The 24869-nt window shown below is 38.7% G+C and overlaps 1 protein-coding gene across 12 annotated transcripts in view; it reads right to left on the bottom strand.

Annotated features, from left to right (window-relative positions):
• LOC122724696 (beta-xylosidase/alpha-L-arabinofuranosidase 2-like) overlaps positions 1-24869 on the bottom strand; it is a 49538-nt gene that overhangs the window by 16701 nt on the left and 7968 nt on the right. For 3 of the 12 annotated variants that reach the window (XR_006352140.1, XR_006352138.1, XR_006352142.1), the window contains exons 1-2: positions 18968-18990; positions 18828-18883 (exon numbers count right to left, since the gene is read on the bottom strand). The gene's annotated coding sequence lies outside the window, so the exon portion shown is untranslated. Of the gene's footprint in view, positions 1-18827; positions 18884-18967; positions 19028-19284; positions 19418-19652; positions 19670-23942; positions 24083-24177; positions 24467-24869 lie in introns of those variants that run through there. The other 9 variants (XR_006352131.1, XR_006352132.1, XR_006352133.1 and 6 more) reach the window with 9 other exon arrangements.

Here is a 24869-nt window from a genome sequence, read left to right as displayed (position 1 = left end):
AACATTTGTAGCATTGAATAGATTATCGCAATCACGACTTTAGACTATCACCTGTATCTTCTAACACATGTTTGAATGTCAAATAACATTCTTAGCCAAGTTTACTAAAGCCTATAGTAGAGTTTATATCCAGCCTTAACCTAATAAGGTATACACATTTGCTTATACTTGTTTACTTCTCCTTAACACCTAGAAAAGCCTAAACATTAGCTCTAATACAACCAACTCCAACACCCTATAAGGTTATTTGACTAACCGAAACGGAGAAGTACCGTGGTGCTTCTCTTCCTTTTGGTCAATTAACTATTATGATGTATTTCATGACATTTTATATATTTTTGGATAATGGCATAAAAAATTTAAACCTTTATGAATTTTTCATTTTAATTAAAATGATTTTACTTGGACTAATAAGTTAGGATTTAAAAAACATTTAGCAATTTCAATCCAAATTTGAAATGAAAGCGGGGGAGCATTGCCGCAGCTAACGTGACGTTCCATCTGTATTTTTTTATTACTTAATGGTGGATCATACGCTACACATTGAATAAACCAATATGAGAAATTAACCACCGGTTAATGGTAAAACTCCAAGTTTGGTGTTTAACTAAGCTGACTTAAAACTCAAATTTCGAAATTGTTCAGGAACAGTTCAACTAGCTTTTCCTAAGCGAAGCAACGCTGCAGCCTACAACATCTAGAGAGCTAAAACTTAGCCGTCTAACAACCTAGATCCTTCGTTATTAGCACCACAGCCGGTGCAGTCTATCTTACACTGCTGAATTACTGTCAACATTGTCTTCATATCAAATCTACCTATGGATACCACCGCCACTTCCATAGTTAAAGCTCTCACGAAATAACATAAACCATAAACATGAAAATAAGGCACCGAAAAAAAAGAAAGTTGCAGCAGCCATCCAGCTCGTGTAAACCGCATGACTTAGGGCCACCATGCATCTGAAATTTCGATGAGCCAAAACCAATCCATTAACTCGACCAGTAGTCCGTGAGGATAGAGAATTGTCCCAGGGTCCAATTGGTAAACCTTCCCTCCTTCCATTTCTCCACAGTGAGCTAGACTCATCATCAGCGATTCAAACTCGGAAGAGTCGAGTACGATTGTTTTGAGATTAGGAATTGTATGAGCAGCATTCGACGTGACGAACACAAGTACAGGTTTCGACAGCTGAATTTGGTGGAGAATCTCAAGTTCAAAGACACTTGATTTTTTAGGAGAGGTAACGACACCGAGAGCGAAGATATAGAAATAAAGGACCGAAAGCTGAATAGAGTTAGGAGAAAGCACGAAGGCAATATCTCCTTTTCTGAGGCCAAAATGGTGGTGAAGCGAGAAGGCCAACTTTTTGTGCGAAGGACGAAGTCGGGAAAATAAATTCGGCAGCGAGCGACGGCGTCGATAAGAGCGTTTTAGGTTTTTCTACACCATTTAAAAATTTTACCTTATTTAACTAACGATTAATACCTCGCCTTGGTTATCCATGGTGTAGCGTAGAGTCCAGCATCAAGTAATATAAAAATACAATATGGCCTGCTACCGACAGATACTCCCCCACTTTCAATTCAAATTTGGAAAGAATCGCCAAATATTTTTAAATCCTAATTTATTGTGCCAAGAAATAAAATTTTGGATTTTTATGCCATTATTCTTTATTTTTTCAAGAAACAATTTCATTTAGTTTGTTAGTAAATGAGGATTTGGGGTAGGTGCGACACTTCGTCTATGCCTTATAACTGAACCACGACACTGCCTTTCAAATGCCAACTTACGTTTTATATCTAGATTGTGACACTGCCTTTCAATTGCTGTCCTATATCACAAATTGCACCAATTCGCATGCCATCTTTCGTTCCTTTGACAAGCTTTCCAAGTTATTCATTTTAGGTACTTCTGTATGCTTCTATCCTAAGTTATAGTCATGTTTTGGCAATATTAAGGGTCTAATTCACTCATGGTCTGTTTATCAAAACTGTTCTCCTATATCTTATCTAATTCAGTGATTTCTTTTGTGACTTTATTTTTATCTATACTCTTATAAATATAATTATATGTATGATAATTATTTTAGTCATATTAAACTTATTAAATTTCCAATAAGTAATTTATTCAACATGAAAATCTGTTAATATCACTTGAATTTACATCGCTACTATTTGCTAATTAAAGTCTTAACATATGTTATATTTGGACCGCACCCGAAGCCTGCCTACGTACCTCCAATAGAGGATCAAGTCCACGTAGCTCTTAACAATAGATAATAACATAAAGTTTATACTAACATAATTTATTCTTGCTAATATTCAACCACAATATCACACTATGCTATACAAAAATAATCTTATTCATTTATTCAACAATCTATTGGAGGAATAAGAGTTATATCTGGAATCCAGTAAATAACTAAGGAAACATAAATAATTATATTTTCATATTTTCATAGCTATACTTTGCACAATCGTATTAAGAAACTAAATACCAATATTCAAAACATATATATATATATATATACACATATTTATATGTAAACAGATATCAATATAACCTATCAATAATAATTACTTGTACCGATTAAAGTGTTTAAAATCTACCTATATCATCAATATAGATAAAAACTAAACTTCCAATAAACAACAATATTATCTCAAATAATATCAATTCCGCCAAAATAATTTATCTAATCTTATCAAATATAATAATGCTTCTAAAAAGGGAAAAAGAATAAACTATTGCAGTGATTAATTCGGTTTTTAAACATAGACCTTCAATATAATCTTAAAGGCAACCCTATCCATTTCCAAGTGATGAATCGAAATATTTATCAAAAAGTACATTACGAAATCATACACTATCTGTGTCATGTTCTTAAAAAGTTGGATAAACTCTACAATCTTCCTTATTTTTTTCCTAGCAAGACTAACTAATATCTCATTAATGAGATAAATTAACCCCTTAATCACACCTACCATCTCATAACTATCACTTATTTTATGTGCGTATTCTCCTGGTATCTTCTGTCACGGTACAATTGCATCAGATATAAGGCATCTACTATATCCTAGCAGATTCCTAAAAGTGATGCACACAATTTTCACTCAATGCTCCAATGTCCATAATGTAATCTGCAGCTTACAATACAAACATTTGTAGCATTGAATAGATTATCACAATCACGACTTTAGACTATCACCTGTATCTTCTAACACATGTTGAATGTCAAATAACATTCTTAGCCAAGTTACTAAAGCCTATAGTAGAGTTATATCCAGACCTTAACCTATAAGGTATACACATTTGCTTATACTTGTTACTTCTCCTTAACACCTAGAAACGCCTAAACATTAGCTCTAATACAACCAACTCCAACACCCCTATAAGGTTATTTGACTAACCGAAACGGAGAAGTACCGTGGTGCTTCTCTCCTTTTGTCAATTAACTATTATGATGTATTTCATGACATTTAATATATTTTTGGATAATGGCATAAAAAATTTAAACCTTTATGAATTTTTGCATTTTAATTAAAATGATTTTACTTGGTACAATAAGTTAGGATTTAAAAACATTTAGCAATTCAATCCAAATTTGAAATGAAAGCGGGGGAGCATTTGCCGACAGCTAACGTGACGTTCCATCTGTATTTTTTTATTACTTAATGGTGGATCATACGCTACACATTGAATAACCAATATGAGAAATTAACCACCGGTTAATGGTAAAATCCCAAGTTTGGTGTTTAACTAAGCTGACTTAAACTCAAATTTCGAAATTGTTCACGGAACAGTTCAACTACGCTTTTCCTAAGCGAAGCAACGCTGCAGCCTACAACATCTAGAGAGCTAAAATCTTAGCCATCTAACAACCTAGGATCCTTCGTTATTAGCACCACAGCCGGTGCAGTCTATCTTACACTGCTGAATTACTGTCAACATTGTCTTCATATCAAATCTACCTATGGACACCACCGCCACTCCCATAGTTAAAGCTCTCATGAAATAACATAAACCATAAACATGAAAATAAGGCACCGAAAAAAAAGAAAGTTGCAGCAGCCATCCAGCTCGTGTAAACCACATGACTTAGGGCCACCACGCATCTGAAATTTCGATGAGCTAAAACCAATCCATTAACTCGACCAGTAGTCCGTGAGGATAGAGAATTGTCCCAGGGTCCAATTGGTAAACCTTCCCTCCTTCCAGCTAGGCTCATCGTCAGCGATTCAAACTCGGGAGAGTCGAGTACGATTATTTTGAGCTTAGGAATTGTATGAGTAGCATTCGACGTGACGAACACAAGTACAGGTTTCGACAGCTGAATTTGGTGGAGAATCTCAAGTTTAAAGATAATTGATTTTTTAGGAGAGGTAACGACACCGAGAGAGAAGATAGAGAAATAAAGGATCGAAAGGTGAATAGAGTTGGGTGAAAGCACGAAGGCAATATCTACTTTTCTGAGGCCAAAATGGTGGTGAAGCGAGAAGGCCAACTTTTTGTGCTAAGGACGAAGTCGGGAAAATAAATTTGGCAGCGAGCAATAGCGATGATGAGAGCGTTTTAGGTTTTTCTACACCATTTAAGAATTTTATCTTAATTAACCATGGATTAATACCTCGCCTTGGTTATCCAAGGTGTAGCATAGAGTCCAGCATATGTTACATCGCTACAATTTGCTAATTAAAGTCTTAACATATGTTATATTTGGACCGCACCCGAAGCCTGCCTACGTACCTCCAATAGAGGATCAGGTCCACGTAGCTCTTAACAATAGATAATAACATAAAGCTTATACTAACATAATTTATTCTTGCTAATAATCAACCACAATATCACACTATGCTATACAAAAATAATCTTATTCATTTATTCAACAATCTATTGGAGGAATAAGGGTTATATCTAGAAATCAGTAAATAACTAAGGAAACATAAATAATTATATTTTCATATTTTCATACCTATACTTTGCACAATCGTATTAAGAAACTAAATACCAATATTCAAAACATATATATATATATATATATATATATATATATATATACACATATTTATATATAAATAGATACCAATATAACCTATCAATAATAATTACTTGTACCGATTAAAGTGTTTAAAATCTAACTGTATCACCAATATAGATAAAAACTAAACTTCCAATAAACAACAATATTATCTCAAATAATATCACCCAAAATAATTTATCTAATCTTATCAAATATAACAATACTTCTAAAAAGGCAAAAAGAATAAACTATTGCAGTTATTATTAATTTGATTTTCAAACATAGACCTTCAATATAATCTTAAAGACAACCCTATCCACTTCCAAGTGATGAATCGAAATATTTATCAAAAAGTACATTACGAAATCATACACTATCTATGTCATGTTCTTAAAAGTTGGATAAACTCTATAATCTTCCTTATTTTTTTCCTAGCAAGAGTAACTAATATGTCATTAATGAGATAAATTAACCCCTTAATCACACCTACCATCTCATAACTATCACTTATTTTATGTGCGTATTCTCCTTGTATCTTCAATCCCCTCTTACATAATGTTTAGATAATTAAACTTTCTTTAAAACTCTTAAATCTGTTTTTATTATAATTCAAATTTATTTCTCTCGAAGGTTAAAACTTTGTTTCGATATCAAACAATCATCACAGTAAAAAGTGAACAAGAAAATTGGTCACTAACATCTTCTAGCCTATTTCACCTACTCATACCTCTCCTTTTTTTCATTTTTCTTATATCATAATATTTATCAAATTCCTCTTTTTAATAATAAACAACACAAAAACAATTACGTTTTTTGAGTACATTGTCGCTCTCATAGAATTTTTCTATACCTTATTGCTAATATCTCTAGTATTTTATTCTAAAAGGATATAAACTTTTATTTGAAGTCAATTCATAGCAGTTAGAAACTTGTCATGGTACAACTGCATCAGATATAAGGCATCTACTATATCCTAGCAGATTCTTAAAAGTGATGCACACAATTTTCACTCAATGCTCAAATGTCCATAATGTAATCTGCAGCTTACAATACACACATTTGTAGCGTTGAATAGATTATCGCAATCACGACTTTAGACTATCACCTCTATCTTCTAACACATGTTGAATGTCAAATAACATTCTTAGCTAACTTACAAAAGCCTATAGTAGAGTTATATCAAGACCTTAACCTATAAGGTATACACATTTGCTTATACTCGTTCCTTCTCCTTAACACCTAGAAACGCCTAAACGTTAGCTCTAATACAACTAACTCCAACACCCCTATAACTTTATTTGACTAACCGAAATGGAGAAGTACCGTGGTGCTTCTCTCATTTTGTCAATTAACTATTATCATGTATTTCATGACATTTAATATATTTTTGGATAATGGCATAAAAAATTTAAACCTTTATGAAATTTTGCATTTTAATTAAAATGATTTTACTTGGTACAATAAGTTAGGATTTAAAAACATTTAGCGATTCAATTCAAATTTGAAATGAAAGTGGGGGAGCATTTGCCGGTAGCTAACGTGACGTTCCATCTGTATTTTTTTATTACTTAATGGTGGATCATACGCTACACATTGAATAGCCAATATGAGAAATTAACCACCGGTTAATGGTAAAAATCCAAGTTTGGTGTTTAACTAACCTCACTTAAAGTGAAATTTCGAAATTATTTACGGAACAGTTCTACTACGCTTTTTCTAAGCGAAGCAACGCTGCAACCTGCAACATCTAGAGAGCTAAAAGCTTAGCCGTCTAACAACCTAGGATCCTTAGTTATCAGCACCACCACCGGTGCAGTCTATCTGACACTCCTGAATTACTATCAACATTGTCTTCATATCAAATCTACCTATGCACACCACCGCCACTCCCATAGTTAAAGCTCTCACGGAATAACATAAACCATAAACATGAAAATAAGGCAACAAAAAAAAAGAAAGTTGCAGCTGTCATCCAGCTCGTGTAAACCGCATGACTTAGGGCCACCATGCATCTGAAATTTCGATGAGCCAAAACCACTTCATTAACTCGACCAGTAGTCCGTGAGGATAGAGAATTGTCCCAGGGTCCAATTGGTAAACCTTCCCTCCTTCCATTTCTCCACAGTGAGCTAGACTCATCATCAGCGATTCAAACTCGGGAGAGTCGAGTACGATTGTTTTGAGATTAGAAATTGTATGAGCAGCATTCGACGTGACGAACACAAGTACAGGTTTCGACAGCTGAATTTGGTGGAGAATCTCAAGTTTAAAGATAATTGATTTTTTAGGAGAGGTAACGACACCGAGAGAGAAGATATAGAAAGAAAGGACCGAAAGGTGAATAGAGTTAGGAGAAAGCACGAAGGCAATATCTCCTTTTCTGAGGCCAGAATTATTTTAGTCATATTAAATTTATTACATTTCCAATAAGTAATATTTTAAATATATATATAAATATTTTAATTATATAAAAAATAAAGATTACCGTTAATACAATTATTATAATATTTTATATTTATATTTATAAATAATTTATTTAAATATATAAATTTTATAATTAATATATACTAAAAGAATAATATTATTTAAATAAAAAATAAGGTCTAATTAATTATCAGTCTGATAAAAAAAATTCTAAAATGAATCACCCGCCTTTTCAAAGAGTTTACCAAACAGATAAAATAGCTCTTTCAAAATGTATTATCTAGGTGAAAAAGTTAAACTAAATATCCTCATTAACATTATATGCATATAGTTAGGGATGATTATTCATTCGGTTCGATTTAAAATCAAATCGATTTGAATAAATTAAAAATTAAAATTTTAGTATTTATAAAAATCGAATCAAACTGATTTTGATTAAAAATCGAATCAAACTGAATCGATCTCATTCAATTCAATTCTATTCGATTTGATCAGTTTTAATTTTTAATAAATATTTTATTTTTTACTATTTATTTTTAGTATTTAAAATTTAATTAAAATATTTTAATCTTAATATTATTTAATTTCTCTATATTATTGAAAATAATACATTATTATCACTAATCGGTTCGATTCAATTTTTTAAATTTTTTTATTAAAATCAAATCGATCTGAAATAATTAAAATTTTTTAAATTAAAAATCAAACCGAATTGAATTGAATAAAAAATAAAACTAAAATTTTAAATTAATTTAATTCAATCAATTTTTTTAATTTCAACTGAATATTACTCACTTTGTTCACCACTATATATAATTAACAGGTTAATATTTGTAATACCCGGGAGATTCAGACATCGGAATGTCTACCGTCCGGTGGAATTCAGACATGTCAGAGGTTCTCGAAGGGTAAAAGGAAGTTGTTTCTACACTGTGAAAATGTTTTCAGCTTTTGATTCAGAAACAGGTTGAGTTTTGTGGAGAATTGGCCAAAGGAGTTTCTGTCATGTTCGGCCCCCGAAGGTTAAGTTCGGCCGCCGAAAGTGCCCAATGTTCGGCCCCCGAAGGTTATGTTCGGCCCCCGAAAGTTGCATGGTTTTGCATGCAGTTTCGGCAGCCGAAGCTGAGGTGGTCGGTTAGTTGTGCACACTCCTCAGTCCGTGGTTTGGCCAGGTGTTCACCTCCAGATCATGACCAGAGGTTAGGCCACGTCTCCCTTGACTCATCTGCAAGCTTTTATCAGCTTATGCAGAAGGTTGAGTGTGTTTCACCGAGTTTTGAAGGTTTTGAGAGAAAAGAGAGGTTTTGGTGGTTTGAAGCTTGTAAAGGGGATTTGCTGAGTTCAAGTTGTTCCTCTTCTAGTTTCAGGAGGTAAGAGAGGGCTTGCTACTTGTTTTAGTGGTTTTAACAGCTTTGAAAGAGGTTAAGGGTAGAGTTGCAAGTTTAGGTTTTAGAGTTTAGGTTTGATGTTTTTAATGGTGAAAGCATGATTGTGTGTCTTGTGAGCTTGTTTTTGTTGGAGTTTACGTTGTTTAAAGCTCCTTTATGCTTGTTAAAGTGTTTATGCATGTTTTAGAGGGGTTACATGTATGTATTGAGGGCTGAGCAGGTGATGGAGGGACTGGCAGGCGTCCTTGTGCACGAAACTGAGTTCTGGATGAACTCAGGTTCGGCCGCCGAAAGTCTAAGTTAGGCCGCCGAACATGCCTGACTTTCATCTCTGGAGGAGACATTCGGCCGCCGAAGGTGTTGCCGAAGGTGCCCTGTCCAGCCTTCCTTTGCTTGTTTTGCATGCATGTTTTGAGGTGTTTTAGAGGGGTTTTGGGAAGGTGTATAAGAGATGTTTATCTGTTGTATAGCGTATGTTTGGTACCTCATTTAAGTCCTCCATTGTAGGATTGGACCCGAGAAAACGAGGTGTTTAGCAGTCTTCAGAGTTAGAGTTGGTCCAGAGCTAGTTAGCCCAGAGTTAGCCAAGTAGAGGCTACAGGTGAGTGGAACTACACTTTATAATTTTAAATTCAGAAATGACATACTTCTAGCATGTTCCATGCATCATAAAATGCCATGTTTTATATTAGGTTGTATTGCATTCGTTTCACGAACTTGATGCATTGCATAAGATGATATTTGTATGGATGAATGTTGGACGATCCTTAGCCCTTGATAGAGCACAGAGTACAGATACAGAGTTATGGCATGAGGTAGCCATACCAGGTCGCTCCTGGATAGGCCAGGTCGCTCCTGGTACTATGAGTTAGACAGACAGTCTGTCAGATCAGAGATCAGAGTAGTCCAGGTGAGGCCTAATCGCCCCTGGCACAGTTGGACATGTTATGATATGAGTTATTTCAGAGTAGTCCAGGTGAGGCCTAATCGCCCCTGGCACAGTTGGACATACTATTATGTATGTAGAGGGCTATGGTGACAAGTTCATCCTTGAGGTGATATGTTTGTGATGTGATACATTTCATGAAAGCATGTAATTAATGAACTGTTTACTGTTCCTTCTCACTGGGCTGTAGTAGCTCATCCCACTCCCTTAACCCCAGTTTTGCAGGTTCTGAGATAGCTATGGGAAGTCAAAGTCAGCAAGAGTACAGAGAACAGTGATGCATGAATGTATGTTTGTAATAGCATAGTGGACATGATGTAATTAAATGTATCGATATGTACTGTCATTTACTGGATAGACTTGTGCTTTCTCTAGTGTCTTTGCCATAGTGTGATGTATGATTAATCCCTTTGTACATGCATCCTGTTTTACGTTTCTTGATGAGAAATGTGTGAGTTGGGCTTAACGTATGGCTTTGATGAGATACCAATGGGATGTGTTACAGATTACAAGGGTTTCAATCCCTTGACCCACAGCAGATAGTAGTCCCTGGTATAGGCCCTGAGGGCCATTTCAGATTGACATATCTGAGTAGCAGCAGTTAAGCCTACAGAGTTTTACAGGATTGTTGAGTCGTTTTGTATCATGTATGGGATTTATCAGGTACACAGAGAGTATAGTTGGCTGACTACGGGTCCCGGCGGCCTTAAGCCGATCTGGATCCTAGTGCCAGTGATGGTTCGGACCGTTACTAAGGGGTACCGGTTTCCGGGTCGTTACAGATTGGTATCAGAGCTTAGGGCCTCAAGAGTACGGTGTGCTGAGCATCTTTGCTCAAGGACTAGAGATGTCCCACATCGGAAAGAGGTGTTGTCTGGTATAGGAAGGGAAGCACAATAGGTAAAATCATGTCCACGAGGATAGGATGTGGAGTCCTGTCTTGCATGATGATGTGAAATGCCATGATGAGCTGCATGTGCATTATTGATATGTTTGATATGTGCTGTGGATTCATGTGTTCTCACATGGATCATTTGATTCTATTTTTGTGTGATGTTGTGCTTGTCAGAGGCAGGATGAGAGGAACTCGTCGATCTGCTCGATTGACTGGAGCTCCGCCGGAGAATGAGGGCATGGATGCCCAACTCCCTGTTCTGCAAAAGGCAACATCAGATAGTTTAAGCAGAGAAGGTACATCATGGGACCCTAGAAGGTCTAGTGATGAGAGTAGAAGGGGAGTTGTGCAGAGTGGTAGGTCAGGGTTTATGAGAGTTGTAGAGGAGGATGTGCAGAGCAGAGATGGTAGCTTTGGCAGGAGCAGGTTAGGAGGAGATATGGGTGAGTCTCAAGGAGGCACTCAGGCCTCGAGATTTGTTCCACCTCAGTATCCGCCCTACCAGTGGGGGGCAGAGTACCCGATGAGAGGTACATCAGAGTTTCCTAGTTATCACCTATATCCCACCTTTATGCCCTATCCTTCCTTTTATTCGCCATATCCACTGCCACATCCACAGTATACCATGTTTCCACCCTTCTTTGGTTATCCAAGTTTAGCAAACCCTACCTCAGGGAATGTTGCACCTCCTCCACCACCAATAGAACCAGTAGCCCCAGTTGTCCAAATACCTAAGCCTAGTTCACCTAGAGGAAGTAGGGTACAGATGACAGACTATTTGCGGTTAGATGTTCCCAAGTTTGAGACTGGTGATGACCCTTTTGAGTATCTCAGAACGGTCAAGATGCTAACTGATGAGTTGGGAGCCAGTGAGCGTAGAGCCATTCAGATGGCAGGAGTCACATTGAAATGTGAAAAGGCAAGGGAATGGTTCAACCAGTATGTGAACCCGAGGGTAGAAAGCTTATCCTGGGAGTAGTTTGCAACAGAGTTTGCCGAAGGGGCTTTTCCAGATAGCGCAAGGAAGAGGTTCCATGATATAGTAGATATGGCACAGAAGAGAGAAGCTCGTGCCAAATTTGCAGGGACAAGTGATGTGAATCTCTCCCCTCTGCACGAGGCTGGTATAGAAAGGAAGAAGGGAGGTAGAGGCCTCAGACGATCAAAGAAGAACAAGTTCTGGAAGCAGATCAAGTCTGGTCTGGGAACAGGTGAAGGATCGAGCTCTGGTTTGAACAACTCCAAATGTCCGAGGTGTGGTAGGCCGCATAAGGGAGTCTGTTTAGTAGGGACAACAGCATGTTTCAGGTGCGGACAGGAGGGGCACATAGCACGTGAGTGTTCCACCGCAACTTTACTACCACAGTCCCAGCAGACAGCCTCAGACAGAGTGACTCAGCCAGGAGCTTTAGCCTTGGCGTTGGGCAGAGGCAGAGGGAGCGAGATCACTCCTTCTTCCACAGGTTCCCCAGGTGAAGGTCCATCAGTACCAGCACAGATCTTTGCTTTGACGCAGCAGGAGGCTGACACATCGGACATGGCGGTGACAGGTACTTTTCACTTCCATATGTTTTGATGTGTCTACTCTTAGAGACTCTTATGCTTCGTTTTCTTTCGTGCTTGAGGGATTAGAATGTCCTCATTAGGTCAATAGACCCAAGTGTGATCCATCAGCGGCAGAGGTAGTCTGCCAGTTGAGTTCAGTGCTAGTTCAGTGCTAGTTGTGAGTAGGTGCCTTCCAACTGACCTAGTGGTTCTAGAGTGATTGTTTGACATCATTCTAGGGGTGGATGGGCTAGCTACTCATAGTCTTGCTTGAAATAGCAGAGACAGAGGCGTCAGGCTTAGAGATCAGGGTGGCTCACAAGTGGTATGTTGAGGGGACAGTGCCCTCTAGGCTCATAAACTGGTTAAGAGAGGTTATCAGAGGTTTCGTGCTTATCTCAGAGTATAGCAGTTCGTCAAATTAGGAGGGGAACCAGGTTGAGTGCCCGCAGCCAGAGAAAAGTTTTAGATGTTGTTCTAAACAAGCCGTCAAGTTTACCACCTGCTAAGAGACTAGAATGGGATATAGGACTGATGTCTAAATCCAGAACCATTCTTCGTCTTCTCTGCAGGATGACACCAGTAGAGTGAGAGAGATAGAAAAAGCCAAACGAGTAAGTAACTAGAGTTAGTAAGCCTGGAAAGATGCTTGAGAGTGTTGCTATGAGATGCTATGGCCTTGGATTTTATCCAGGTATAGGGAGAATGATCTCTCATCTCCGAGTGCAGCCCTCAAGGATAATCAATAAGTCAGAGAACAAAATAAGAAATAGAAGAGTAAGAACAGCATAACAGGAAGTGAAAGAGAGCAGATTAAGGAAAAGAGAAGAGTAAGTAAACTAGAAGAGAACAGAAAAAGAAAAGAGGAAGAATAAGTGTAAGTTTAGGAGGAGCTTTCAGTTTAATCTGGGATTAGGTAGTAGTTGAGGCAGAGAAAAGAGTCAGTCTTTTCTTCCGTAAAGTCCTGAGGGAAGATTCGTTAGCTTTCGCTTGGATCTTCATCCTAACTCAGTAGGAGGCTTACACATCGAACACGGTGACGTCAGATACGTTCACTTGAGGGTGTTCAGATGTGTAGGTTGTCGTGGACCCTGATGTTTCTTTCCCTGTTGTCTTGAGAGCCTTAGATAGAGGGGGGTTTGATGACTTCTGGGCTTCGAGTGTTTTCTCTGGGTTAGTGGACCCGAGTATGATCCATCTGAGGCAGTGTCAGTCAGTTTAGCTTAGAGTTTGTGGTGAGTAGATGCAATCCAGCTGACCTTATGGTTCTAGAGTTGACTGGTGATGTCAATCTAGGGCGGATTGGCTAACTACTCATCGTACTACCTGTGTCTGCAGAGACAAGGTAGGAGAGTTCAGAGTTCAGAGGCTAAGATGGATCAGAGGCAGTCCGTTAGAGGGACAGTATAGGGGTGCCTAGAAGTTAATGTCAGCCCATTAGGCTCATCGTTTACACAGGAAAGGTTGTCAAAGGGTTCTAGCTCTTGTGCGCATGTGTAGTGGTCAGGTCAGGGAATCAGTCTCAATGCCCGTTGCTAATGAGTTCTCGATGTTTTTGCCCAGACGAGCTGTCAGGTTTACCATCTGTCAGGGAGTCAAAGTTTGGAATAGAAGTGGTGTCTGGACGCGGACCTATTTCTTTCCTTCTACCCTACAGGATGGCACCTGCAGAGAGAGAGCATAGTCAGAGTAGTATAGAAAAGCTTAGTAGATAAAGGTTCTATCCGACCTAGTACCTCACCCTGAAATGTTCCAGTGTTGGTGTGAGAAACGAAGGATGAAACCTTGAGATTTTGTAACGACTGTGAGCAGTTGATGCAAAATCACTACCAAGGACAGGTGTTCTCATGTCGAATTGATGATGATAGATCTGAGATTCGGACACTATGTGCTGAGAGGTAGAGAAAAGCAAGTGAATAGAGCTGAGATCAGAGTTGTAGTCAAGAGTCTATACCAGAGGTAAAGGGTACAATAAACTGCTTAGCGACTCTGAGTATACAAGACAGATATTACTGAGTGAGGCAGATGAGATGTTAGCTGCCCTCAGTCAGAAGTCATTTATCAGTTTATCCTATAGAAACAGATAGCTCGAAAGCTAGAGAGCTAGAGAGCTAGAGATAGTCCAGTATAGTTAGCAGGGATCAAAAGAGAAGAAGCCAGTTCAGTGAAAAAAAAAAGAAAAAGAGAAGCATGCCCATGATCTACGAAGTAGTGTAGAATTTATGAGAACACGGCATCGAGGCCAAGTTCTCTCAGACGAGTTCGGTTTTGGGGCATGTCTGTTTGAATCTAAAATAGATAGACAGGTAAAGCTAGAGGCAAGGGCAGAAGAGTATGAAGACAGCTAAGAAGAGTCCAAGAGAACGAAACGTTAGCAATCAGTGTAAAGTGTAAACACAGATTAAGCAGTTAAGGGTCAACAGAGTTAGGAAGTATAGAGAACCCGAGAGGGTTTCCGTCAGTAATCTCTGTGTCTCTTTGCAGAGGAAGGTGTTAAGCTTTCCTTACTTGCTTATTTGCATGTGTGTTTATTGTGTGACCATTCGAGGACGAATGTTCTTTAAGGGGGGAAGAATGTAATACCCGGCAGATTCAGACATCGGAATGTCTACCGTCCGGTGGAATTCAGAGATGTCAGAGGTTCTCGAAGGGTAAAAGGAAGTTGTTTCTACACTGTGAAAATGTTTTCAGCTTTTGATTCAGAAACAGGTTGAGTTTTGTGGAGAATTAGCCAAACGAGTTTCTGTCATGTTCGGCCCCCGAAGGTTAAGTTTGGCCGCCGAAAGTGCCCAATGTTCGGCCCCCGAAGGTTATGTTCGGCCCCCGAAAGTTGCATGGTTTTGCATGCAGTTTCGGCAGCCGAAGCTGAGGTGGTCGGTTAGTTGTGCACACTCCTCAGTCCGTGGTTTGGCCAGGTGTTCACCTCCAGATCATGACCAGAGGTTAGGCCACGTCTCCCTTGACTCATCTGCAAGCTTTTATCAGCTTATGCAGAAGGTTGAGTGTGTTTCACCGAGTTTTGAAGGTTTTGAGAGAAAAGAGAGGTTTTGGTGGTTTGAAGCTTGTAAAGGGGATTTGCTGAGTTCAAGTTGTTCCTCTTCTAGTTTCAGGAGGTAAGAGAGGGCTTGCTACTTGTTTTAGTGGTTTTAACAGCTTTGAAAGAGGTTAAGGGTAGAGTTGCAAGTTTAGGTTTTAGAGTTTAGGTTTGATGTTTTTAATGGTGAAAGCATGATTGTGTGTCTTGTGAGCTTGTTTTTGTTGGAGTTTACGTTGTTTAAAGCTCCTTTATGCTTGTTAAAGTGTTTATGCATGTTTTAGAGGGGTTATATGTATGTATTGAGGGCTGAGCAGGTGATGGTGGGACTGGCAGGCGTCCTTGTGCACGAAACTGAGTTCTGGATGAACTCAGGTTCGGCCGCCGAAAGTCTAAGTTAGGCCGCCGAACATGCCTGACTTTCGTCTCTGGAGGAGACATTCGGCCGCCGAAGGTGCTGCCGAAGGTGCCCTGTCCAGCCTTCCTTTGCTTGTTTTGCATGCATGTTTTGAGGTGTTTTAGAGGGGTTTTGGGAAGGTGTATAAGAGATGTTTATCTGTTGTATAGCGTATGTTTGGTACCTCATTTAAGTCCTCCATTGTAGGATTGGACCCGAGAAAACGAGGTGTTTAGCAGTCTTCAGAGTTAGAGTTGGTCCAGAGCTAGTTAGCCCAGAGTTAGCCAAGCAGAGGCTACAGGTGAGTGGAACTACACTTTATAATTTTAAATTCAGAAATGACATACTTCTAGCATGTTCCATGCATCATAAAATGCCATGTTTTATATTAGGTTGTATTGCATTCGTTTCACGAACTTGATGCATTGCATAAGATGATATTTGTATGGATGAATGTTGGAGGATCCTTAGCCCTTGATAGAGCACAGAGTACAGATACAGAGTTATGGCATGAGGTAGCCATACCAGGTCGCTCTTGGATAGGCCAGGTCGCTCCTGGTACTATGAGTTAGACAGACAGTCTGTCAGATCAGAGATCAGAGTAGTCCAGGTGAGGCCTAATCGCCCCTGGCACAGTTGGACATGTTATGATATGAGTTATTTCAGAGTAGTCCAGGTGAGGCCTAATCGCCCCTGGCACAGTTGGACATACTATTATGTATGTAGAGGGCTATGGTGACAAGTTCATCCTTGAGGTGATATGTTTGTGATGTGATACATTTCATGAAAGCATGTAATTAATGAACTGTTTACTGTTCCTTCTCATTGGGTTGTAGTAGCTCATCCCACTCCCTTAACCCCAGTTTTGCAGGTTCTGAGATAGCTATGGGAAGTCAAAGTCAGCAAGAGTACAGAGAACAGTGATGCATGAATGTATGTTTGTAATAGCATAGTGGACATGATGTAATTAAATGTATCGATATGTACTGTCATTTACTGGATAGACTTGTGCTTTCTCTAGTGTCTTTGCCATAGTGTGATGTATGATTAATCCCTTTGTACATGCATCCTGTTTTACGTTTCTTGATGAGAAATGTGTGAGTTGGGCTTAACGTATGGCTTTGATGAGATACCAATGGGATGTGTTACAGATTACAAGGGTTTCAATCCCTTGACCCACAGCAGATAGTAGTCCCTGGTATAGGCCCTGAGGGCCATTTCAGATTGACATATCTGAGTAGCAGCAGTTAAGCCTACAGAGTTTTACAGGATTGTTGAGTCGTTTTGTATCATGTATGGGATTTATCAGGTACACAGAGAGTATAGTTGGCTGACTACGGGTCCCGGCGGCCTTAAGCCGATCTGGATCCTAGTGCCAGTGATGGTTCGGACCGTTACTAAGGGGTACCGGTTTCCGGGTCGTTACAATATTGATTAGTTATTCATAAGATAGTCAAAGAGTTAACGTTTGAATGATATTTTCTAAATGATGTGTTTCTATCCGAATGAAAAATTATTTATCCGAATCTAAATATTATCATCCAGATGTCAAGCATTGATTTAAATGATAAGTATAAAATCATATTTTATCATTGGAAATTACGAGCGACTCGTGTCTATAATTTGAGTGAACATAGTACCGAGCAATATCAGTTATATAGTCACGTAGATTAATTTTCAATTTCACAATTCATACTTGAATTAAATATATTAGCCCTTGAATTCATAATTGATGGTGAACAAATGTAAATACAGTTTATTTATTTACTAATTAGTTAATATATTAATTTTAAAAAATATATTAAACATTCTAAATAATTTTAAAAATTTATTAATTAATTATTCGTTAATTTCAGCTATTAAACACTCCATTCAATATAACCAATGTGAGAAATTAACCACCGGTTAATGCTAAATATCCAAGTTTGGTGTCTAACTAACCTGACTTAAAGTCAAATTTGGAAATTATTGCCGAAATAGTTTAACTACGCTTTTCCTAAGCGAAGCAACTCTGCAGGCTACAACATCTAGAGAGCTCAAATGATAGTCGTCTAACAACCTAGGATCCTTAGTCATCAGCACCACCGCCGGTGCAGTCTGTGCTACGTGAGTGACCTTACTCTCCTCAATTACTGTCAACATTGCCTTCATATCAAATTTAACCATGGACACCACCGTCGCTCCTATAGTTAAAGCAGTCACGAAATAACACAAACCATAAACATGAAAATGAGGCAACGGGAAAAAGGAAATTGCAGCTGCCATCCGAGTCGTGTAAACCGCATGACTTGCAGCCACCATACATGTGAAATTTTGATGAGTCAAAATCACTCCATTAACTCGACCAGTAGTCCGTGAGGATAGAGAATCGTCGCAGGGTCCAATTAGTAAACTTTTTCTCCTTCCATTTCTCCACAGTGAGCTAGACTCATCATTAGCGATTCAAACTCGGGAGAGTCGAGTATGATTGTTCTGAGATTAGGAATTGTATGAGCACCATTCGACGTGACGAACCCAATTACAGGTTTCGACTGCTGAATTTGGTGAAGAATCTCAGGTTTAAAGATATTTGATTTCTAAGGAGAGGTTACGACACCGAGAGAGAAGATATAGAAATAAAGGATCGAAAGGTGAATAGAGATTGTTGTCTTTAGATTTGATCTTCCAATATTGAAGTTTTTTCTTATTTTCTCAGCTTATGGAGATGGGGTCTTTCATCATTTGTTGCCTATTAAATGACCTTTTTGTATTACAAAGTATAACATTTTTCAGAAGCTTAATAGTGGGGCCCATTCTTGTACTGACACTTGGCCTTCTATGAACTAGAGATTCAGTATGTTTCAGAAAAAGAGAAAAAAAAAAGGATATTTACTAATTAAAGTATGATAATTAATTAAAGGAAATACAGCACATAATAAGGCAGAAGATATATTTTATTATCTGAAATGAGAGTTGGCCACATGGCAATCTCATTGAGAATGTTGCCCTACTGTACATATATACAACAAAGCGTTGTAAAATCATAGTTCCAAAAATCTTCTGGTGGAGAGTTTTCTTATACTAGTTTATACGAAAAAAATCTCATCTGTTACTTGTCTTAAGAAATACAAGAAGGCTAAAGATTTAACTTAAACAGATGATAACCAAAGATTTATATAAAAATATGCAAATACCAACCTGTTAAGAAACAATCCTGGTTTATTTGTCCAGGTGAGCCTCTGCAAATCTCCTAGCTATGAAAGAAAAACACTGCATCACCAAATATGACTACATGCTAAGCCCTCATGTAATGAAATAAAGCTAAACACTTTCTCGACCTGAAGTCACAGCTGCCTGCTATATACTCGGTCCAAAACGAGGAACCACAGAAATAGATCATTTAAATTTGCCATTGCGCTTGCGTTCTTGATTCCTGCCACATTTAGTTGGCTTGCCCCATGGTGTTTGTGACACCCTTCCAAAGGACCCACTACTTTTGCTCCGACCCTCACCTCCACCGTGAGGATGATCAACTGGGTTCATAGCTACTCCACGAACAACTGGTCTTCGACCTAACCATCTGCTCTGGCCAGCCTTCCTAAGCGTGCGAGTATTATGGCCAGGGTTTGAGACTCTGCCAATTGTGACCCGGCACTGAGAATCAATCAATTTTTCTACTCCTAAAGGAAGTTTCACCAAACAGTACTTTGATGTTGGCTCTTTCAAGATCTTGGCACAACTTCCTGCAGCCATTTGTTTCATCATCTTGTCCCGCAATGAAGTATCAGCTGCATATGTCATAATTAATTTTTTTTAAAACAATTAAAAATAGAAAAGGACTGGAGAGAGAGAGAGGAACAATACGTTCATATTTTTTGGAAGAAAGCATCTGAAGGAAATGAAAATCAAGATTTCAAGCTTACAGCAAACTTATTTTAAACAATAAATTGCACTACTCACTTGTTATCATCTCAACATTCAACCAAGAGGGAAAATAAAAAAAATAAAAAAAAATAAAAAGTTGCTAAATTTCTTCATTCCTTTCAAACAAATTTTACTGCTTTCAATTGTAGCATATATGTTAACTTTATCAAGTTTGGTTCACATGTTTTGATTTTGGTTCACTTGTATAAAATGAAAAAATGTACCAAGTTTGGTTCACATGTTTTGATTTTGGTTCACTTGTATCAAATGAAAAGATGTACTTGTCTTGGTGTGACACTGAGATTGATTTCAAAAAAGGGCAAAAGTTGTTAAGTAGAATTAAATGCTGTCTCCTAAATTATGAAGTGTCACCAATTGGTAACATTTTGCAAAATACAAATTTCGGAAGACAGTTTAGAGAACTTTATAAGAGGAAGCATTTTGAGAAAAGCATTGCATCATAGCTTTTATGGTTCTTGTTGGAGAAGTGAGAATTCCACATCGATAAAAGAAAAAAGGAAGAGTAAATAAAGTGAAGTAAGCCCAATCCAAATTGCCTAAGGGCATTTTGAAGAAAGCTACCACATCAAGTTCAATTAAACCCCATTATGAGATCCAGCACTCTCACCACATGCAGACTTGGACCAGACCTATCATCAAATTCCAACAGTGATATCAGAGCCCAATTAAAACAGTCGGGCCTGAACTGGCACAAATAACTTTTGGGCCCACTTTCCACTTGGCCCAAAATGGTTAACCCAAGTTATTTAGTAGTTTCGTGCTAGCTATTATATACAATTCCAATTTCTCATCCTCTGCCAATGTGGGACGGATTTGCGCCACAAATCCGCAAGCAGACAGCTCAAGCAGTTGACCGTTACACTCGGTCCCGCTAAATTTGCGACGTCCTCGTCGCAACTGAATCGATTACAATTGCTAACCAGGACCGAACCCTTGGGTATTGTGCTTCGCTAATACCTCGGACGGCTCCACCTCGTCTCTCACGGGTAGCCCTTTCCTCGTAGGCCCACTAGCTCCGCACAATTTGTCTGACCCAGGGTGGCTCTGATACCAATTGAAACAGGCGGGCCCGAACTGGCCCAAATAACTTTTGGGCCCACTTTCCACTTGGCCCAAAATGGTTAACCCAAGTTATTTAGTAGTTTCGTGCTAGCTATTATATACAATTCCAATTTCTCATCCTCTGCCGATGTGGGATGGATTTGCACCGCAAATCCGCAAGCAGGCAGCTCAAGCAGCTGACCGTTACACCAATAGCCTCACGACTTATCATGGTCCTCTAGAGTGGGTCGAAGGACTCCCAAGTATCCTGACTAAGTTACTACCCACGTGAACAGTGGCATGCAACGTGGCCACCAAGCTCTCCTTAAAATTTGCTTTCCATTTCTGTTATTATTTCTGTTTCATTTTCTGTTATTGTAAGTAGTGGCCCATTATCTAAGTAGTGTCCATCATCTAGCCACTCCTTAAGATAGTGCCTAGAAGACAAGATCAAGTAGTATTGCATTCGTATTTAAATACCAGTATATTGAATGGAAGGGGAGCTCAAATTTAATCCAACAACCTTGGTATATTCTCACCCTAAGAAGAATACTTCTAAACCCAAAAAACTCTAAGAGGCTTTGACTAGGACCTAACATTGGTATCAGAGCCATTACAACCAATAAATAATAAATTGAGAATTTAGAGACAACTCTCAATGGCCTCCTAACAAACCTTGTTTGAATTGAGGAAGGAGTAGCTGACAAACTGCAGCAATTGGAAATAACTATTTCGAAACTCTCTAAATCTTTTGTTTCTCATCGCATCTCACTCAACCTATAACCTTCGATCCAGCACTCTAAATTTTCATCTCACCTGACAGGAGAGTCGTCACAGAATTTGTGTGAAGGTGCCAGGCCTCCATTTTCCTCTAAATTGGCAAAGCTGGAATTTCCACGCTTTGCATGTGGGGACCCGACAAAATGGTTTACGAAAGTGGAACCATTCACGCAAAAGGTCCCATTAGCTTCTTTTCATTTGGAAGGTAAAGCTAACCAATGGTGGCAGTGGTTGCACCGGACATGCAAGGAAGGGCAACAAGAAGTCACTTGGGAATCCTTTTGTGAAGAATTATGGGCATGGTTTGGACCCACTGATTATGAGGACTTCAATGAAACTCTTTCCAATATTCGACACCTTGGGTCCTTCCGAGAATATCAATATGAGTTTGAGAAGCTGGGAAACCGAGTGCAGGGCTGGTCTCAAAAAGCACTCGTAAGAACCTTCATGGGTGGACTCACACTAGAAATAGCAGAGGAAATACGAATGTTCAAGCCTAAAACGTTGAAAGAGGCAATTAGTCTTAACTCGAATGCGGGATGAACAGTTGCTCAGACAATTGAAATTTCGACTTCCACCTGAAGGACTTGTCATTCCCAAAGGACAACGATTCCATTCAAAAAATTATTGTGGGACGAAATGCAGAGGCAACCGTCACAAGGACTTTGCTTTAATTGTGATGAAAAATTCTTGCCCGGTCATCACTGCAAACAATCCCAGCTGCTTTTACTGTAGGGGTGCACAATCGTGGACGAGGAGTACGACCCGAAGGATCCCTTTCTCACCCCACCGGAAATTTCTCTGCATGCAATGATAGGGTGGACTTTTCCGAACACCATGAGAGTCATAGCAACAATTGGTTCCAAGGAGGTAATGGTCCTCATAAACAGCGGCTCTACACATTATCATTGAAAGAATGGCCAATGCTCTAAAATTACCTATGACTCCTACTGAATCCTTTGATGTCAAAATAGCCAATGGAAAAGTATTGCAATGTTGTGGCCAATTTGAGGATGTCAAAATCAATCTCCAAGATATCTCTCTCTCGATTTTTATACTTTACCACTTATTGGGCTGGATATAGTTTTGGGCGTACAATGGTTGTCGTAACTACGAAATGTCATATGTAATTGGTCTAACTTGACCACAGAATTCCGCTAGGAGCATACATTTTACAAGTTAAAGGGAATCAGTAATTTGCCTATTCAACCAGTGACTATGACCTCTCTTTCTAAGGAGGAGCGACAAGGCAACACCTTATTTGCACTCTGCTTGTCAATCACAACCACCCAACTGCCGTCCCAAATTCTGTCAGCTATGACTCAACACTTTGAACAATTTGAAGATCTGATCCAAGTTCCAACTCAGCTACCTCCTCACTAAGCCATTGAGCACCGCATCATTTTGGAAGAAGGCACCGAGCCCATCAATGTACGGCCATACAGGTATGCCTACTTTTAAAAGTCCGAAATTGAAAAACAAGTTCATGACATATTGCAATTGGAGCTCACTCGACCCAGTACCGATCCATTTTCATCACCTGTTCTTTTAGTTAAAAAAATAAAAAAGATGGATCCTAGCGTTTTTGTAACGATTATAGGGCTTTAAATGTTGTTACTATTAAAGATAGAATTTTGATTCCTATTGTTGATGATATGCTTGATGAACTTTATGGTGCTACATATTTTACTAAGTTGGACCTTTGAGTTGGATACCATCTTGTACGCATAAACCCTGATGATATTCATAAAACTGCTTTCCGAGCACATAATGTCATTGTGAATATTTAGTCATGCCATTTAGACTTTGTAATGCCCCTTCTGTAATCATGAATTCCATTTTTCATCCTTATTGCCCAAATCCATTTTAGTTTCTCGTTTTCTTCGATGACATTCTAATCTAAAGCCCCAATTGGAATTTGCATCTTGAACATGTTAAACAGATTTTTGAAATTTTAAGGAATCAACAATTTTATGTGAAACTTTCAAAGTGTGCCTTTGGTTTACAAGAACTTGAGAATTTGGGTCATATTGTTACTCCTACCGGTGTTAAAGTTGATCAAAGCAAAATTGAGGTTATGATAAAATGGCCTAGGCCTACTAACATTTCAGATTTGCGTGGATTTTTAGGCTTTACAAGTTATTACTGCAAATTTGTGCGTAATTACGAATTGCTGGCTAAGCCATTAACTAATCTCTTGAAGGACAGTTCCAATGGACGGAGGAGGCAGAAAAGGCATTCGAAAATCTAAAAAATGCTATGACCACCACCCCAACTCTGGCTACGCCGAATTTCAATGAATCTTTCAACATCAAATGTGATGCCTCCAGTGATAGGATTGGAGCGGTGTTGACACAGCAAGAATGGCCTATAGCGTTCATGAGTAGAGCTTTGGGGGTTGCTAAGAAATCATGGTCTATGCTAAAGAAATGCTTGCAATTGTTCATGCCATTCATACATGGCATCCCTATTTACTTGGCAAAAAATTTTATATCCATACGGATTAACACAGTTTGAAGCATTTGTTAGAGCAGCGGATTGTGATACCGGAATAGCAGAAATGGTGGCCAAATTACTTGGGTATGATTATGACATTCATTACAAGCCTGGTCGAGAAAACACCAACACTGATGAATTGTCACAGGTCCTTAGTAGCCCAAGCCTCGAGGCCATCTTTGTGTCTCAACCTGCAATTTGGGACAAAATTAAGCAAGAGGTTGCCCATAATCCATACATGCTCAGTATTGGCAAGTTAGCAACTGCCAATCCGAGTCAACCTTACCTTTGGCTCAATGGACTTGTGTGTTACAAACATCGAGTTGTTCCCCCCAATACACTGATTGTTCACCAACTGCTCCACGAATTTCATAATACACCTATTAGAGGCCACTCAGGAGCGCTTCATACCTACAAGTGCCTCACGCAACAATTTTATTGGCCATCCATGTATCAGTCTGTGAAATAGTATGTTGCCTCTTGTGATGTTTGTCAATGAACCAAAGCTGATACATTAATTCCAGTTGGATTGCTTCAGCCCCTTCCTATTCCTGATTTTATAGATGGCTTGCCTTCTTCACACGGGAAACTTCAATTCTTGCGTTAGTCGATAGACTTAGAGAAAACAATGCCAAGTTAAGATTTTACTAACTACTATCTCATTAAGGACACGTAAAAGGTAACAAGCTTCAAAATTTCCCTTTCCCATTATTTTCTCCTAGTTTTCCAGCAAAGAACAGCAAATAAATTTGACACAACCTTTCTAAATGAAAGAAGCTAGTGAATATCTGGTAAAGCCTATACTGTAACAGGGAATAATGGAATACAATACTCATTTATGACTCTTGCTCACTATACTTATCACATGTATAGTTAACCAACACACTCGTGTTACTGATCTTTCCTGCTATCTTCATGTGTTATCTCTGTTTCCACTACTGTGAAATGAGAAACTCACCAAACCAAAACCCTTATCTT

The sequence above is a fragment of the Manihot esculenta genome, chromosome 9, assembly GCF_001659605.2.
Source record: "Manihot esculenta cultivar AM560-2 chromosome 9, M.esculenta_v8, whole genome shotgun sequence".
Classification (NCBI taxonomy): domain Eukaryota; kingdom Viridiplantae; phylum Streptophyta; class Magnoliopsida; order Malpighiales; family Euphorbiaceae; genus Manihot; species Manihot esculenta.
The sequence above is the reverse complement of the archived record's forward strand: the minus strand, read 5'-3'. Positions and strand labels throughout refer to the sequence as shown.